Source organism: Hemitrygon akajei, chromosome 15, assembly GCF_048418815.1.
Source record: "Hemitrygon akajei chromosome 15, sHemAka1.3, whole genome shotgun sequence".
Classification (NCBI taxonomy): domain Eukaryota; kingdom Metazoa; phylum Chordata; class Chondrichthyes; order Myliobatiformes; family Dasyatidae; genus Hemitrygon; species Hemitrygon akajei.
This window is the reverse complement of record NC_133138.1, coordinates 88,385,535-88,399,495: the sequence shown is the minus strand read 5'-3', so window position 1 is coordinate 88,399,495 and position 13,961 is coordinate 88,385,535.

Genomic DNA, 13,961 nt, shown 5'->3' with positions numbered 1-13,961 from the left:
ATCGGCTGCATAAGTCTAGGGAAGACAATCTCTGGCCCCTGCTGAACATATGAGACTGAGGTGCAAGCCCACCCTGAAAACCTATTTGTGTGGATGCTGTGTGATTTGTTACCCTTTTACGAATAAGTACCACGAAATAACAGACAGTACACTATATATAATTAAACCATTTAGCTTTATAATTCTTAATTTGACTAAACGGTTAGTAACAATAAAGCAAGAAAAAAGAGAAGGGCCCAGTTTAATGAAACAGTCTGACATGCACAGGTTGGAGCTCACGGTTTCCCCTTCGCCAATCCTCCTTTGATCTCCCTGGCCTTCGTCAAATCATGGTCCCGCTCTGGGTCGAGTCCTATGACCTCGCCTCTCCAATGTCTTCTCCCTTCATCTCCTGCCAAACAAAAGACTCAGCTCCCACCGGTGTCAGGCACACAACATGAAAACACACTCCCGTCATTGGATGGCTCTCATTCCAAAGCACCCGTTATTTCTAACCATAACCCAAACACTGCTTCTACTGAAAGACCATTACATCAGCAGTGAAACCTTTCCCAGGGTGTTACACGGATTCCAATTACCTCGGATACTTCCAAAGTGCCAATTATGCAACCTCCATCACCGGCCTTGATCTCCAGGCTGGGTCTTTACGTGCTGCAGCCAGAACCCCCATCTCCACTTCCCCCACCACCACTCCACAATCCCCTCACTCTCAGGTTCCACCACCAGCTCTTGGGCCCTCAGAGATTCCATCTTCCTCTCACCCCACCATCCCTGAACACCCCAAACCTCTCTTCATCTCAGACACCACCAATCACCTTTTCCCCTCCGATTCCAGTTCTCATCCTTGCCGGGTTTTCACCACTCCCTCTTACCTTCCCCCTCTGAGACAGAATGCTCTGTCCTCAGTAAGGGCTTCACCTTTGTCCCACTGTGCCCACACTTCAGTGAGTTTCGCGCCCACCATGATACTGAACTCTTCTTCCGCCGCCTCCGTCTCTGAGCCTATTTCTTTGGCAAGGACTCCCCAGCGCACACCAATAACCCCTTCTCTTGCCTTCAACCCTATTCCTCTTCCTGGACACCCCGCCCTGGTCTGCCTGCTCTGGACTTTTTCATTGCCAACTGTTGATGGGATATCAACCATGACTTCTACACTCCCCTCTCCTATTCCAACCTCACTCCTTCCAAACGCTCAGCTCTCCCCCTCCGCATTAATCCTAACTTCACCATCAAACCTGCAGATAAGGGGGGTGCTATAGTGGAACTTGTCCTCATTCTAAATAATTTCTCCTTTGGATCTTCCCACTTACTTGAAACAAAAGGGGTAGCCACAGGCACTTACATGGGTCCAGGCTCTGCCTGCCTGTTTGTTGGCTATCTGGAACTGTCTATGTTCCAAGCCTACACTGGTGACCATCCCTCACTTTTCCTATGCTTCATCAACAACTGTGTTGTTGCTGCTTCCTGCACCTGTGCTGAACTCGTCGGTTTCAGCAACTTTGCCTCTGACTTCCACCCTGTCCTTAAACTCACCTAGTCCAATTCTGACACCTCCCGTCCCTTTCTCAATGTCACTGTCTCTATCTCTGGAGACAGCTTAATTTCTATAACAAACCCACAGACTCTCATAGCTACCTGGATGACACCTCACCCCACCCTGCAACTTGTAAATTCTCTCAATTTCTCAGTCTCCACTGCATCTGCTCTCAGGATGAATCTTTTCATTCTAGAACAAAGGAGATGTCCTCATTTTTCAAAGAAAGGGGCTTCCCTCAACGCTACCCTCAACCGCATCTCTTCCATTTCACGCACATCTGCTCTCACCCCATCCTCCCACCACCCTAGCAGGGATAGGGTTCCTCTTGTACTCACCCACAACCACACCAGCTTCTCCGTCCAGCACATAATTCCCCAAAACTTCTGCCACCTCCAACGGGATCCCACCACCAAGCACATCTTCCCTTCCTCCCCACTTTCTGCTTTCCATAGGGATCGCTCCCTACGTGATTCCCTGGTCCATTCATCACTCCCCACTGATCTCTCTCCTGGCACTCACCCTTGCAAGTAGAACAAGTGCTACATCTGCCCCTACACCTCCACCCTCACTACTATTCAGGGCCCCAAACAGTCTTTCCAGGTGAGGCGACAATTCACATGTGAGTCTGTTGGAGTCATTTGCTGTGTCCCGTGCTCCCGGTGTGGCCTCCTGTATATTGGTGAAAACGGACATAGATCGGGAGACAGCTTTGCTAAACCACCAGAACAAGTGGGATCTCATTTTAATTCTACTTCCCATTCCCATTCTGATATGTCTATTCATGCTCTCCTTCACTGTTGTGATGAGGGCACACTTAGGTTGGAGGAACAACACAACAACACAACAACCTTTCCAAACTCAATCAGGTTTGGGTAGCCTCCAATCTGATGGCTTGAACATCGATTTCTCAAACATCCGGTAATTCCCTCCACCCCCTTCCTTCACCATTACCCATTCCCTTTTCCCTCTCTCACCTAATCTCCTTACCAGCCCATCGTCTCCCTCTGGTGCTCCTTCTCACCCCACCCACCTCTTCCTTTTTTCCATGACTCTCTTTCTCACCAATCAACTTCCCAACTCTTTACTTCATCCCTTCCCCTCCTGGTTTCACCTATCCCCTAGTGTTTCTCTCTCCCCTTCCCCTATCTTTTAAATCTACTCCTCAGCATTTTTTTCTCCAGCCTTGTTGAAGGGTCTCATGCCAAAAACATTGACTGTACTCTTTTCCATAGATGCTGCCTGGCCTGCTGAGTTCCTCCAACATTTTGTGTGTGTTGAAGAGAATTTGCCACTCTTTTGGTACCTTAGTCATAGAATAAACACAGCACAGAAGGAGGCTGTTTGGCCCTTCATGTCTGTGCTGGCTCTTTAACAGAAAAACTCTTGGAGATCATCCAACCCATTGGGTCCATACCATTTCCAAAAAAACAACCCCATTATTCCCACATCCCTTCTTATTGTTGTGGGGGTCTGGACCCCCACAACCTATTGCCTTTCTCATAAGCCTTCCAATTCCCCTTCAATTTTTATTGGACACTTACTTACACCAAGGAGTGATTTCTAGCAGCCAATTAATTGAGCAATCTTCATATTTTTGGGATGTGGGAGAAAATGGAGCAACCAGAGGAACACCAGGAGATGACAGAGTGTGCAAAATCTGCACAGACAGGCACTCAAGATGAGTATCATTCCTGCTTATTTATTTACCATTGACCCTCTTGATCAGGTCAACAAGAATTGTTTCATAGTTGTAGAAAGCCTGTAGGACCAGATAGAAGTTTTCAAAGTCAGAGGTTCAGTGTTCTATTCCAAATTGATATCTAGTCATTAACTTAAACTGAGTAATTAACTGAGGGTCTGTTTATTCAAGAGGAAGTATTGGTAGCACGCATATCTTACTCTGCTGACTTGGGACTCTCCCCAAAATCTACTCAAGTTCTTGGTCATCTGTCCAATGTCTCCTGGTTGCTTTGGCATCAAATTTTGTTTAGTGACATACTGGGTAATGCAGCACAGAAAGGGGCTATTTGGTCACTGAGTCAGTGTTGACCATTAACCATACATTTACACTAATCCAGATTAAGATCTCCTTGCTAAGTCCTGTTTTGTGCTACCCTCAGGAGTCACTTACAATGGCCGATTAACTCATCAACCTGACTGAGTTTGGAAAGTGAGGGAAACCTGAGCACTCAAAAGAAACCCACATGTTGACAGGATGAATTGAAGAACAAGAAGGACAAACTCCACACAGCAAGAGAGCAGAAAGAGTTAAATTTGATTCCTCCTTGGTATACCTAAAATATGTAACTCAAGCTGGAAGTTTGAAAGACAAAAAGATCTTCCACGCATAACTGCCTGCAGAACCCAAACTGAGCTTTTGATTATAACTGTTTTTAAAAGCCAATTTTTATTAAGAACTGAGTTTGGGTAAGATGACAACTAGAGGTCATAGGTTAAGGGTGAAAGGTGAGAAGTTTAAGGGAAACATGAGGGAAAAGATTTTCACCCCGAGGGGGGTGAGAGTGTGGAAAGAGCTGCCAGCACAAGTGTTGCATGTGAGCTTGATTTCAACGTTGAAGAGAAGTTTGGATAGATACATTGATGGTAGGGCTATGATCCCAGTGCAGATTGTTGGGAGTAGGCAGTTTAAATGGTTTTTGCATAAACTTGATGAGCCAAAGGGCCTGTCTCTGTGCTGTACTTCTCTATGATTCTACTATAGTCATAATTTGTCTTGCAAAGATGCCATCTAATGACTTTCAAGAACTAGAAACATTCACAATTAAGGTGCTGGATTTATTTAATCAACAGCTGGTATTTCCAGACTTGCACATTATAAAACTTCAATAGAGTTGCTCTGAGCAGGAAAATTTTATTTATCCTGAAACCTGTGTGGTACTTTAATATTAACATTATATAAAATTCCAGTGGTGCAGCAACAGGCTATATGCACAGGAGCATTTCAGTTACTGCCTGGGTGTGCACCCTTGCAGTGGCTTCATCAGAGTTAAAGCAGCATAAATGTGTTGTTATGTTTTGTTGCCTTTGTGTTGTCTGCAGGGCAATAGAGTGGTCAATTAGTATAGCTGCTGTTTCATAGCACCTGAGACCCAGGTTCAATCCTCTAACAAAAATATTTTAAAATTCATTCTGCATTTTTTCCTGATTCAGCAGAGCTATCCACAAACAAAGGAGGCACTGTATACAGGTTATATGAAATTACTTGAGTTATGTATAAAATAATACTTATCAATAAACTACACAACACAATGTCCTGCCAAAAGGAACTAAGAGTGCTACAGTTTTTGCAGTCTCTCTTGTTCTCCCAATGTCCTTGGCTATATCTCCAGCTCTTAACCCAAGACACAACCCTAAGATTCCCATTTGCACCAACAAGATGCCTCTTTTTATATCCTTCAGCTCACTGCTCAAATAGCTTCCCAGACAGACAAACATATTTTCACTGTTATCTACTTTCAAGGCTATAGAGTGGTACTCACTAAATACTCAAAACATTGCTGTGGACTGGTTCTTGTAGTTTCTCAAAACATTCCCTCACTGGTTCAAGGGGGATATATGAGAAAGATCTACAGATGGCCATTATTTATCAATTAGCATCAAGCAGAACACTGGAGGAATCTATGGGTCAGGCATAGTGTGGAAGGGAGTAGGCAGCCACTGTTTCAAGTCAAGACCCTTCACCTGTACAACATGATCAAAGGGAGATGCCAGTGTAAAGAGGAAGGGGTGGAACAGGAGCTGGCAAGTGACAAGAAGATTCCAGCATCTGTAGTCTATTGTATCTCCTTGGGGCAGTGTAGTAGCATCGTAGTTAATACATCATTTTACACCCTCAACTGTAAGAAGGGTTTGATTCTCACCACTGCCTGTAAGGAGTTCATCCTCATGCGCCGGTTTCCGCCCATATTCCAAAGACCTACAATTAGGGTTAGTGAGTTGTGGTCTATGCTTGCATCAGATGTATGACAACACCTGTGGGCTGTCCAGCACAACTTTCTCTGATTTGATGTGATGCAAATGATGCATTTCATTGTATGTTTCGATACATATGTGACAAATAAAGCTAGTCAAATTTACCAGTCAGCAGCCAATTGTGAGGATTTTTGCCTCTTGGCAGGAGTTCCAGGCCCCAGCACTGTGGATTTATTTTTTTTGGGCAACAGTCGGTAGATATTTCCTCTCATCTTGTTAACTGTTTTATTTCTCCCCCAAGTTTTGTGTGTTTCTCCAGATTCCAACGTCAGCAGTCTTTTGTCTCCTCTCTGCTTCTTTGTTTTTGATCTTTCCGGTAAGGGAAATAGCTCTTTCCTGTCTACCTTCTTTCAGTTCTTCATAATCTTAGACACCCCAATTTAAACTCCCATCAGCCTCCTCTTCTCCAAAAAAAATCTCTATGCTACATCTTTCAGATCCCTGTACATCTTAGTACATATCTTCCCTACCCTCTCCCATGCAATCACATCTCTCCTATAAAGTGTGACCAGAGCCACATGTAACAGTCAAGCCAGGATCTAATTAAGTCATGTAAATGGATATGGCAAATAAAGTTGATCCTTGATTAGAGATGTATTTAATTCCAGCATACTTTCCCTACTCATAATTTAGGAAGTGAAGGAAAGTATTTTGTTCAAATTTTAACCACATTAAAACCTGCTCCGTTACCTTCAGGATCAGTTGATGTACAGTGCTAAGGTCCTATCCTTATTGCTGCTTATTGCTTATTCTGTTGTCTTGATGGACATCACAGAGTGCTTGGCCTTACATTTCTTGCGATTAAGCTCCATTTGCCATTTTCTACCTATACACTACTGTTGTCAGAAGCTTTCCCCCGACTATCAATCACACAGTCAATTGTTAGCACATTCCCAGAAATAACCTGAGAACTATATGCTATCATCCAGAGAAGGAGATCTCAAGGCAAATGAGAAGTTGACAGGAATCCCAGTTGAGACCCCTTTACAGATTGGTAGACCAATGTAATTGATAATCAGTTGCACACCAGCCTAGAGAATAGATTATCAAAACTTTAGAATAGATTAGATTAGATTCAACTTTATTATCATTGTGCCGAGTACAGATACAAAGCCAATGAAATGCAGTTACCATCTAACCAGAAATGCAAAGAATAGTGTCATTTATAAAATAACTGCAAATAAAAAGTAAGTTCTACAGCACACAAATATAAAAGTACTGAGACAGTACAATATGGGTGCAATTGGTGAGTATGCTCTCAACGGTACAGCAGTAAAAATCCTTCAGTATCCTGGGACAGAGGTGAGCTTTCTTGATGCTCTGCAGAAAATAAATGTGGACACCAAGGAATTTGAAGCTTGATACATGCTCCACTACAGCTCTGTTGATGTAGATGGGAACGTGAATGTGGCTCCTAGCATGCCTGAAGTCCACAATGATCTCCTTAGTCTTCTGGGTGTTAAGGGCCAGGTTGTTGTCGGCATACCATGCAACCAGGTGCTGGACCTTGTCACTGTAGGCCATCTCATTATCCCCCTCTTTTATACCAACCTTTTCAGCCCCATATTATCAGTTTTTGTTTTGCTACAATGTCATCCAGTTAATTGTCCAATGGTCCAACTATTTGATACCCTCGAGATCATTTTCTAGCCAGTGAAGTCCCTTCCTGTTTAGAGAGAGGAATAATAAGAGGGGATTTGAAATATCTTTAGCAGTCAGAACATAGAGAAGTGCAAATACTGCAGCCCATGATGTCTGCCAAATGTGATATCTATTTAAAGTACACATCAGCCTGAACACGGTCTACATCCCTCCGTTCCCTGTCTGTTTGTGTGTCTGTCTGATTGTGATGCCTATTTAAACTACACATCAGCCCAAAAATGGTCTATATCCCTCCATTCCACATCAGCCTGAACATGGTCTATATCCCTCCGTACCCTGTCTATCTGAATGCCTGTTAAACACAGCTATCATACCTGCTTCCACCACTTCCCTGACAGCATGTTCTAGGCACCCCCCACTCTCAATGTTTAAAAAAACACTTGTCCCATAAAACATCTTTAAACCTTCTGCCATCACCTTAAAACCATGCTCTCTATAACCATATAACCATAAAACAATTACAGCAGGGAAACAGGCCATCTCGGCCCTTCTAGTCCATGCCGAACGCTTACTCTCACCTGGTCCCACTGACCCGCACTCAGCCCATAACCCTCCATTCTTTTCCTGTCCATATACCTATCCAATTCTACTTTAAATGACAATACCGAACCTGCCTCTACCACTTCTACTGGAAGCTCATTCCACACAGCTACCACTCTCTGAGTAAAGAAATTCCCCCTCGTGTTACCCTTAAGCTTTTGCCCCCTAACTCTCAACTCATGTCCACTTGATTGAATCTCCCCTACTCTCAATGGAAAAAACCTATCCACGTCAACTCTATCTATCCCCTCATTATTTTAAATACTTCTATCAAGTCCCCCCTCAACCTTTTACGCTCCGAAGAATAAAGACCTAACTTGTTCAATCTTTCCCTGTAATTTAGGTGCTGAAACCCAGGTAACATTCTGGTAAATCTTCTCTGTACTCTCTCTATTTTGTTGACATTTTTCCTATAATTCGGTGACCAGAACGTCTCACAATACTCCAAATTCAACCTTACCAATGCCTTGTACAATTTTAACATTACATCCCAACTCCTATACTCAATGCTCTGATTTATAAAGGCCAAAATAACAAAAGCTTTCTTCACCACCCTATCCACATGAGATTCCACCTTCAGGGAACTATGCACCATTATTTCTAGATCACTCTGTTCTACTACATTCTTCATTGCCCTGCCATTTACCATGTATGTCCTATTTGGATTATTCCTACCAAAATGTAGCACCTCACACTTATCAGCATTAAACTCCATCTGCCATCGTTCAGCCCATTCTTCTAACAGGCCTAAATCTCTCTGCAAGCTTTGAAAACCTACTTCATTATCCACAACACCACCTACCTTAGTATCATCTGCATATTTACTAATCCAATTTACTACCCCATCATCCAGATCATTACTGTATATGACAAACAACATTGGACCCAGTACAGATCCCTGAGGCACACCATTAGTCACTGGCCTCCAAGTTATCCACCACTACTCTCTGGCATCTTCCCATCCAGCCACTGTTGAATCCATTTTATTACTTCAATATTAATACCTAACGATTGAACCTTCCTAACTAACCTTCCGTGTGGAACCTTGTCAAAGGCCTTACTGAAGTCCATATAGATAACATCCACTGCTTTACCCTCCTCAACTTTCCAAGTAACCTCTTCAAAAAATTCAATAAGATTTGTCAAACATGACCTTCCACGCACAAATCCATGTTGACTGCTCCTAATCAGACCCTGTCTATCCAGATAATTATATATTCTATCTCTAAGAATACTTTCCATTAATTTACCCAACACTGACGTCAAACTGACAGGTCTATAATTGCTAGGTTTACTCTTAGAACCCTTTTTAAACAATGGAACTACATGAGCAATAAACCAATCCTCTGGCACCATCCCCGTTTCTAATGACATTTGAAATATTTCTGTCAAAGCCCCTGCTATTTCCACACTAACTTCCCTCAAGGTCCTAGGGAATATCCTGTCAACAAGACCCAGAGATTAATCCACTTTTATATTCCTTAGAAGCGTCAGTACTTCCTCCTCTTTAATTGTCATAGTTTCCATAACTTCCCTACTTGTTTCCCTTACCTTACACAATTCAATATCCTTCTCCATAGTGAATACCGAAGAAAAGAAATTGTTCAAAATCTCCCCCATCTCTTTCAGCTCCACACATATCTGTCCACTCTGATTCTCTAAGGGACCAATTTTATCCCTCACTATCCTTTTGCTATTAATATAACTGTAGAAACCCTTCGGATTTATTTTCACCTTACTTGCCGAAGCAACCTCGTATCTTCTTTTAGCTTTTCTAATTTCTTTCTTAAGATTCTTCTTACATTCTTTATATTCCTCAAGCACCTCATTTACTCCATGCTACCTATATTTATTGTAGATATCTCTCTTTTTCCTAACCAAGCTTCCAATATCCCTTGAAAACCATGGCTCTCTCAAACTTTTAACTTTTCCTTTCAACCTAACAGGAACATAAAGATTCTGTACCCTCAAAATTTCACCTTTAAATGACCTCCATTTCTCTATTAAATCCTTCCCATAAAACAAATTGTCCCAATCCACTCCTTTTAAATCCTTTCACATCTCCTCAAAGTTAGCCTTTCTCCAGTCAAAAATATCAACCCTGGGTCCAGTCCTATCCTTCTCCATAATTATATTGAAACTAATGGCATTGTGATCACTGGACCTGAAGTGCTCCCCAACACATACCTCCATCACCTGACCTATTTCATTTCCTAACAGAAGATCCAACACTGACCCTTCTCTAGTCGGTACCTCTATGTATTGCTGCAAAAAACTATCCTGCACACATTTTACAAACTCCAAACCATCCAGCCCTTTTACAGTATGGGCTTCCCAGTCTATGTGTGGAAAGTTAGAATCTCCCACAATCACAACCCTGTGCTTACTAAAATATCTGCTATCTCCTTACAAATTTGCTCCTCCAATTCTCGCTCCCCATTAGGTGGTCTATAATACACCCCTATTAGTGTCACTACACCTTTCCCATTCCTCAATTCCACCCAACTAGTCTCCCTAGATGAGCCCTCTAATCTATCCTGCCAGAGCACTGCTGTAATATTTTCTCTGACAAGTAACGCAACACCTCCCCCTCTTGTCCCTCTGATTCTATCACACCTGAAGGAACGAAATCCAGGAATATTTAGTTGCCAATCACACCCCTCCTGCAACCATGTTTCACTAATAGCTACAACATCATACTTGCAGCTATCAATCCATGCTCTAAGCTCATCCACCTTTCTTACAATGCTCCTAGCATTAAAATAAATGCATTTAAGAAATTCTCCACCTCTTCCTCTCTGTTTATCTCTAACAGTACAAAGAATTTTACTGTCTTCTTTTTCTTCCTTCTCCCATACACCTGTTCCTACACTCTGTTTCCCCTCCCCCCTCGTATCTAGTTTAAATCCACTGGAGCCTCTCTAGCAAACCTACCTGCAAGAATATTTGTCCCCCTCCAGTTCAGATGTAAACTGTCCCACCGGAACAGGTCCCACCTTCCCTGGAAAACTGCCCAGATCTATAGATCTGAAGCCCTCTCTCCTGCACCATGTCTTCAGCCACGTGTTGATCTGCACTATCTTACTATTTCTAAAACCACCTGCACGTGGCACTGGTAGCAATCCTGAGATTGCTATCCTGGAGGTCCTGTCCTTTAACTTGGTGCCTAACTCCCTAAACTCACCTTTCAGGACCTCTTCACTCTTCCTACCCACGTCTTTGGTCCCGACATGGACCACGGCATCCAACTGCTCACCCTCCCTCTTGAGAATACTGAGAACTCGATCTGAGATATTGCGGACCCTGGCACCAGGGAGGCAACAGACCATCCGGGATTCTTGATCTCTTCCAGAGAACCTCCTATCTGTCCCCCTAACTATCGAATCCCCTGTCACTACTGCTCTCCTCTTTTCCCTCCTTCCCTTCTGAGCTGAGGGACCAGTCTCGGTGCCAGAGATGCAACCACTGCAACTTCTCCCTGGTAGGTCGTCCCCACCAACAGTATTTAAAACGGTATACTTATTGTTGATGGGAACGGCCACAGGGGAGCTCTGCTCTTCCTGTCTATTCCCCTTCCCTCTCCTGACAGTCATCCCAACTACCTGTCTCCTGACTCCTAGGGGTGACTATCTCCCTGAAACTCCTGTCTATTTCTGCCTCCCGAATGATCTGAAGTCATCCAGCTCCAGCTCCAGTTCCCTAACACGATTTGTCAGGAGCTGCAGCTGGATGCACCTTTTGCAGGTGTAGTCATCAGGGACAGCTGTGCTCACCCTGACTTCCCACAAACTGCAAACAGAGCACTCAACTGACCTCGCTGCTGCCTCCATTACCTACTCCTAATCTAATTAGATTAATTAAAGCAGCTTACCCGGCCTTACCTCACCTAGAGCAAAGCTCGTACTCAGCCTCTGCTCGCTTTTTAAATTCCCCGCTGATCTCAGATGCCGACTTTCACACGCTTGCGCAGTCTAACCTCTTTGCCCCGATCAGTTAAAAAAAAACAGCTCCTCTCCGAGCTTCTTTTACCTCTTCCCTCTCCGCCTCTTGCTTTGATTTAATTCTTTGATCTAGTATGTGACATTTCCACCCTGAAGAAATAGACTCTGACCATCTCCCGTCATCATTTCATTAACTTCTATCAGTGCTCCCCTCTGCCTCTGACACTCCAGGGGAAACAGCCCAATTTTGTCCATCATCTCCTTATTGTTAATACCCTCCAATACAGACAGCATCCTAGTAATCCTTTTCTTCACCTCTCCAAAATTTCCACATCCTGCACACAACTCCCAATATTTCATCGTGTGTGCTATTCTGTTTCGGAAGGTGTGGCAAAGGCTGAACATTAAGAAAAAGGGAGATTTGTTTGTTGATCACTGGGATCTGATAGAGAGGAGGAGATATCATGTGATATCTTTGATTGGCAGGGGTGTGTTAACGGTGCTCCCTAGACTGCGTTTCAGTGGGTCAGTGACAGGATTATTTGTACAGACAAGGTTCACACACATTAAGTTCTGCATTGCCCTGTCATTCGACTGGGTAATCTTTGAGGAGGAGGAATTGGAATTGGTTTTCTATTGTCACATTCTCCAGAATACAGTGAAAAACTTAGTTTTGTATTCTGTCCATAGAGATCATTTCAAAACCTCAGTACACTGAAATAACACAAAGGATAATGCAATAACAGAATTTAATTGTTAATGTTACAATGACAAAGAAAGTGCAGTACAGATAGACAGATAAAGAGCATGAGTAGATTGTCAGCTTAAGAGTTCATCTTTACTACACAAGAGAAATGTTTAAGACTTTTATAACAGTGAGATAGAAGGTGTCCTTGAGCCTGGTGGTACATCCTTTTAGGCTTTTGTATCTTCTGCCTGATGGGGGGTGGGAGCACTCTTTGATAATGTTGGCAGTGAGAAGTACAGACAGAATCCATGGAAGGAGGTTGATTTTCTTGATGTTCTCCACAGCTCTGCAATTTCTTGTTGCCGTGGGCAGTGCAGTTGTAAGACCAATCTGTTAAGCATTCAGATAGGATAAGATGGCAGGGCACACCAGCCCAACCAAATGTATTATTGTCCGTTTTAAATGTTTTCTTGCAATTGCAAGACCATGCTAGACATTAAGATCTTTGAAGTACTGCAGGGCTACCCCATCAGCAAACTGCTCACTGGTGGAGGAACTGAAGGAGCAGGACTTGGAGCAGATCGTCATCAGTGTCAAAGAGATGTCAGATTGGGTGTGCTGTCAGTTTTCTTATGATCACAAGACCTTGTTGGACGTTGTTAATATGGAATGCTGCAAGTCTGATTCACTGTTTTATTGACAGATGGCTGGTGAGCTGCCTGGCCTTGGTTGTAGTGAGGACTAGGCCTTGAGACACGGTGTTGCCTGTTTGCAGCTACCCTCGAAAGAGGCTTTGGAGTTGGTGCTTTCGTCCAGTTTTCGTTCAGCAGAAGACAAGATGTATTGTGTTTGACTGCAGACTGTTGCAACAGTCAGGACTCAGGGACTGTATTTTACTGCTGTTTTAAATGTACTATGCTGTGTCTTGTGCTGTGCTGTGTATACTGTTGATACTGTTTTGCACATTGGCCCTGGAGTAATGCTATTTTGTTTGGCTGTATTCATGGTTGAATGATAATTAAACCTAAACATGAGTTGGGCAGAAAAATGGCAGATGGAGTTCAATCCGGATAAGTGTGAGGTGATGCATTTTGGAAGGACAAACCGGAAGACTGAGTACAGGATTAATGGTCAGTTACTTAAGAGTGTGGATGAACAAAGGGACCTTGGGGTTCAGATCCATACATCCCTCAAGGTCGCTGCACTAGTTGATAGGGTAGTTAAGAAGGCCTATGGGATGCTAGGCTTCATTAATAGGGGGATTGAGCTCAAGAACAGAGAGGTCATGTTGTAACTCTACAAATCTCTGGTGAGACCGCACTTAGAGTATTGTGTTCAATTCTGGTCGCCTCATTATAGGAAGGATGTGGAAGCTATGGAGAGGGTGCAGAGGAGATTTACCAGGATGTTGCCTGGTTTAGAGAACAAGTCATATGAAGCAAGGTTAGCAGAGCTGGGATTTTTCTCTTTGGAGCGTAGAAGAATGAGAGGGGACTTGATAGAGGTCTACAAGATTATGAGAGGGATAGATAGGGTGGATAGTCAGTACCTGTTTCCCAGGGTACCAATAGCAAACACAAGAGGGCATATGTACAAAATT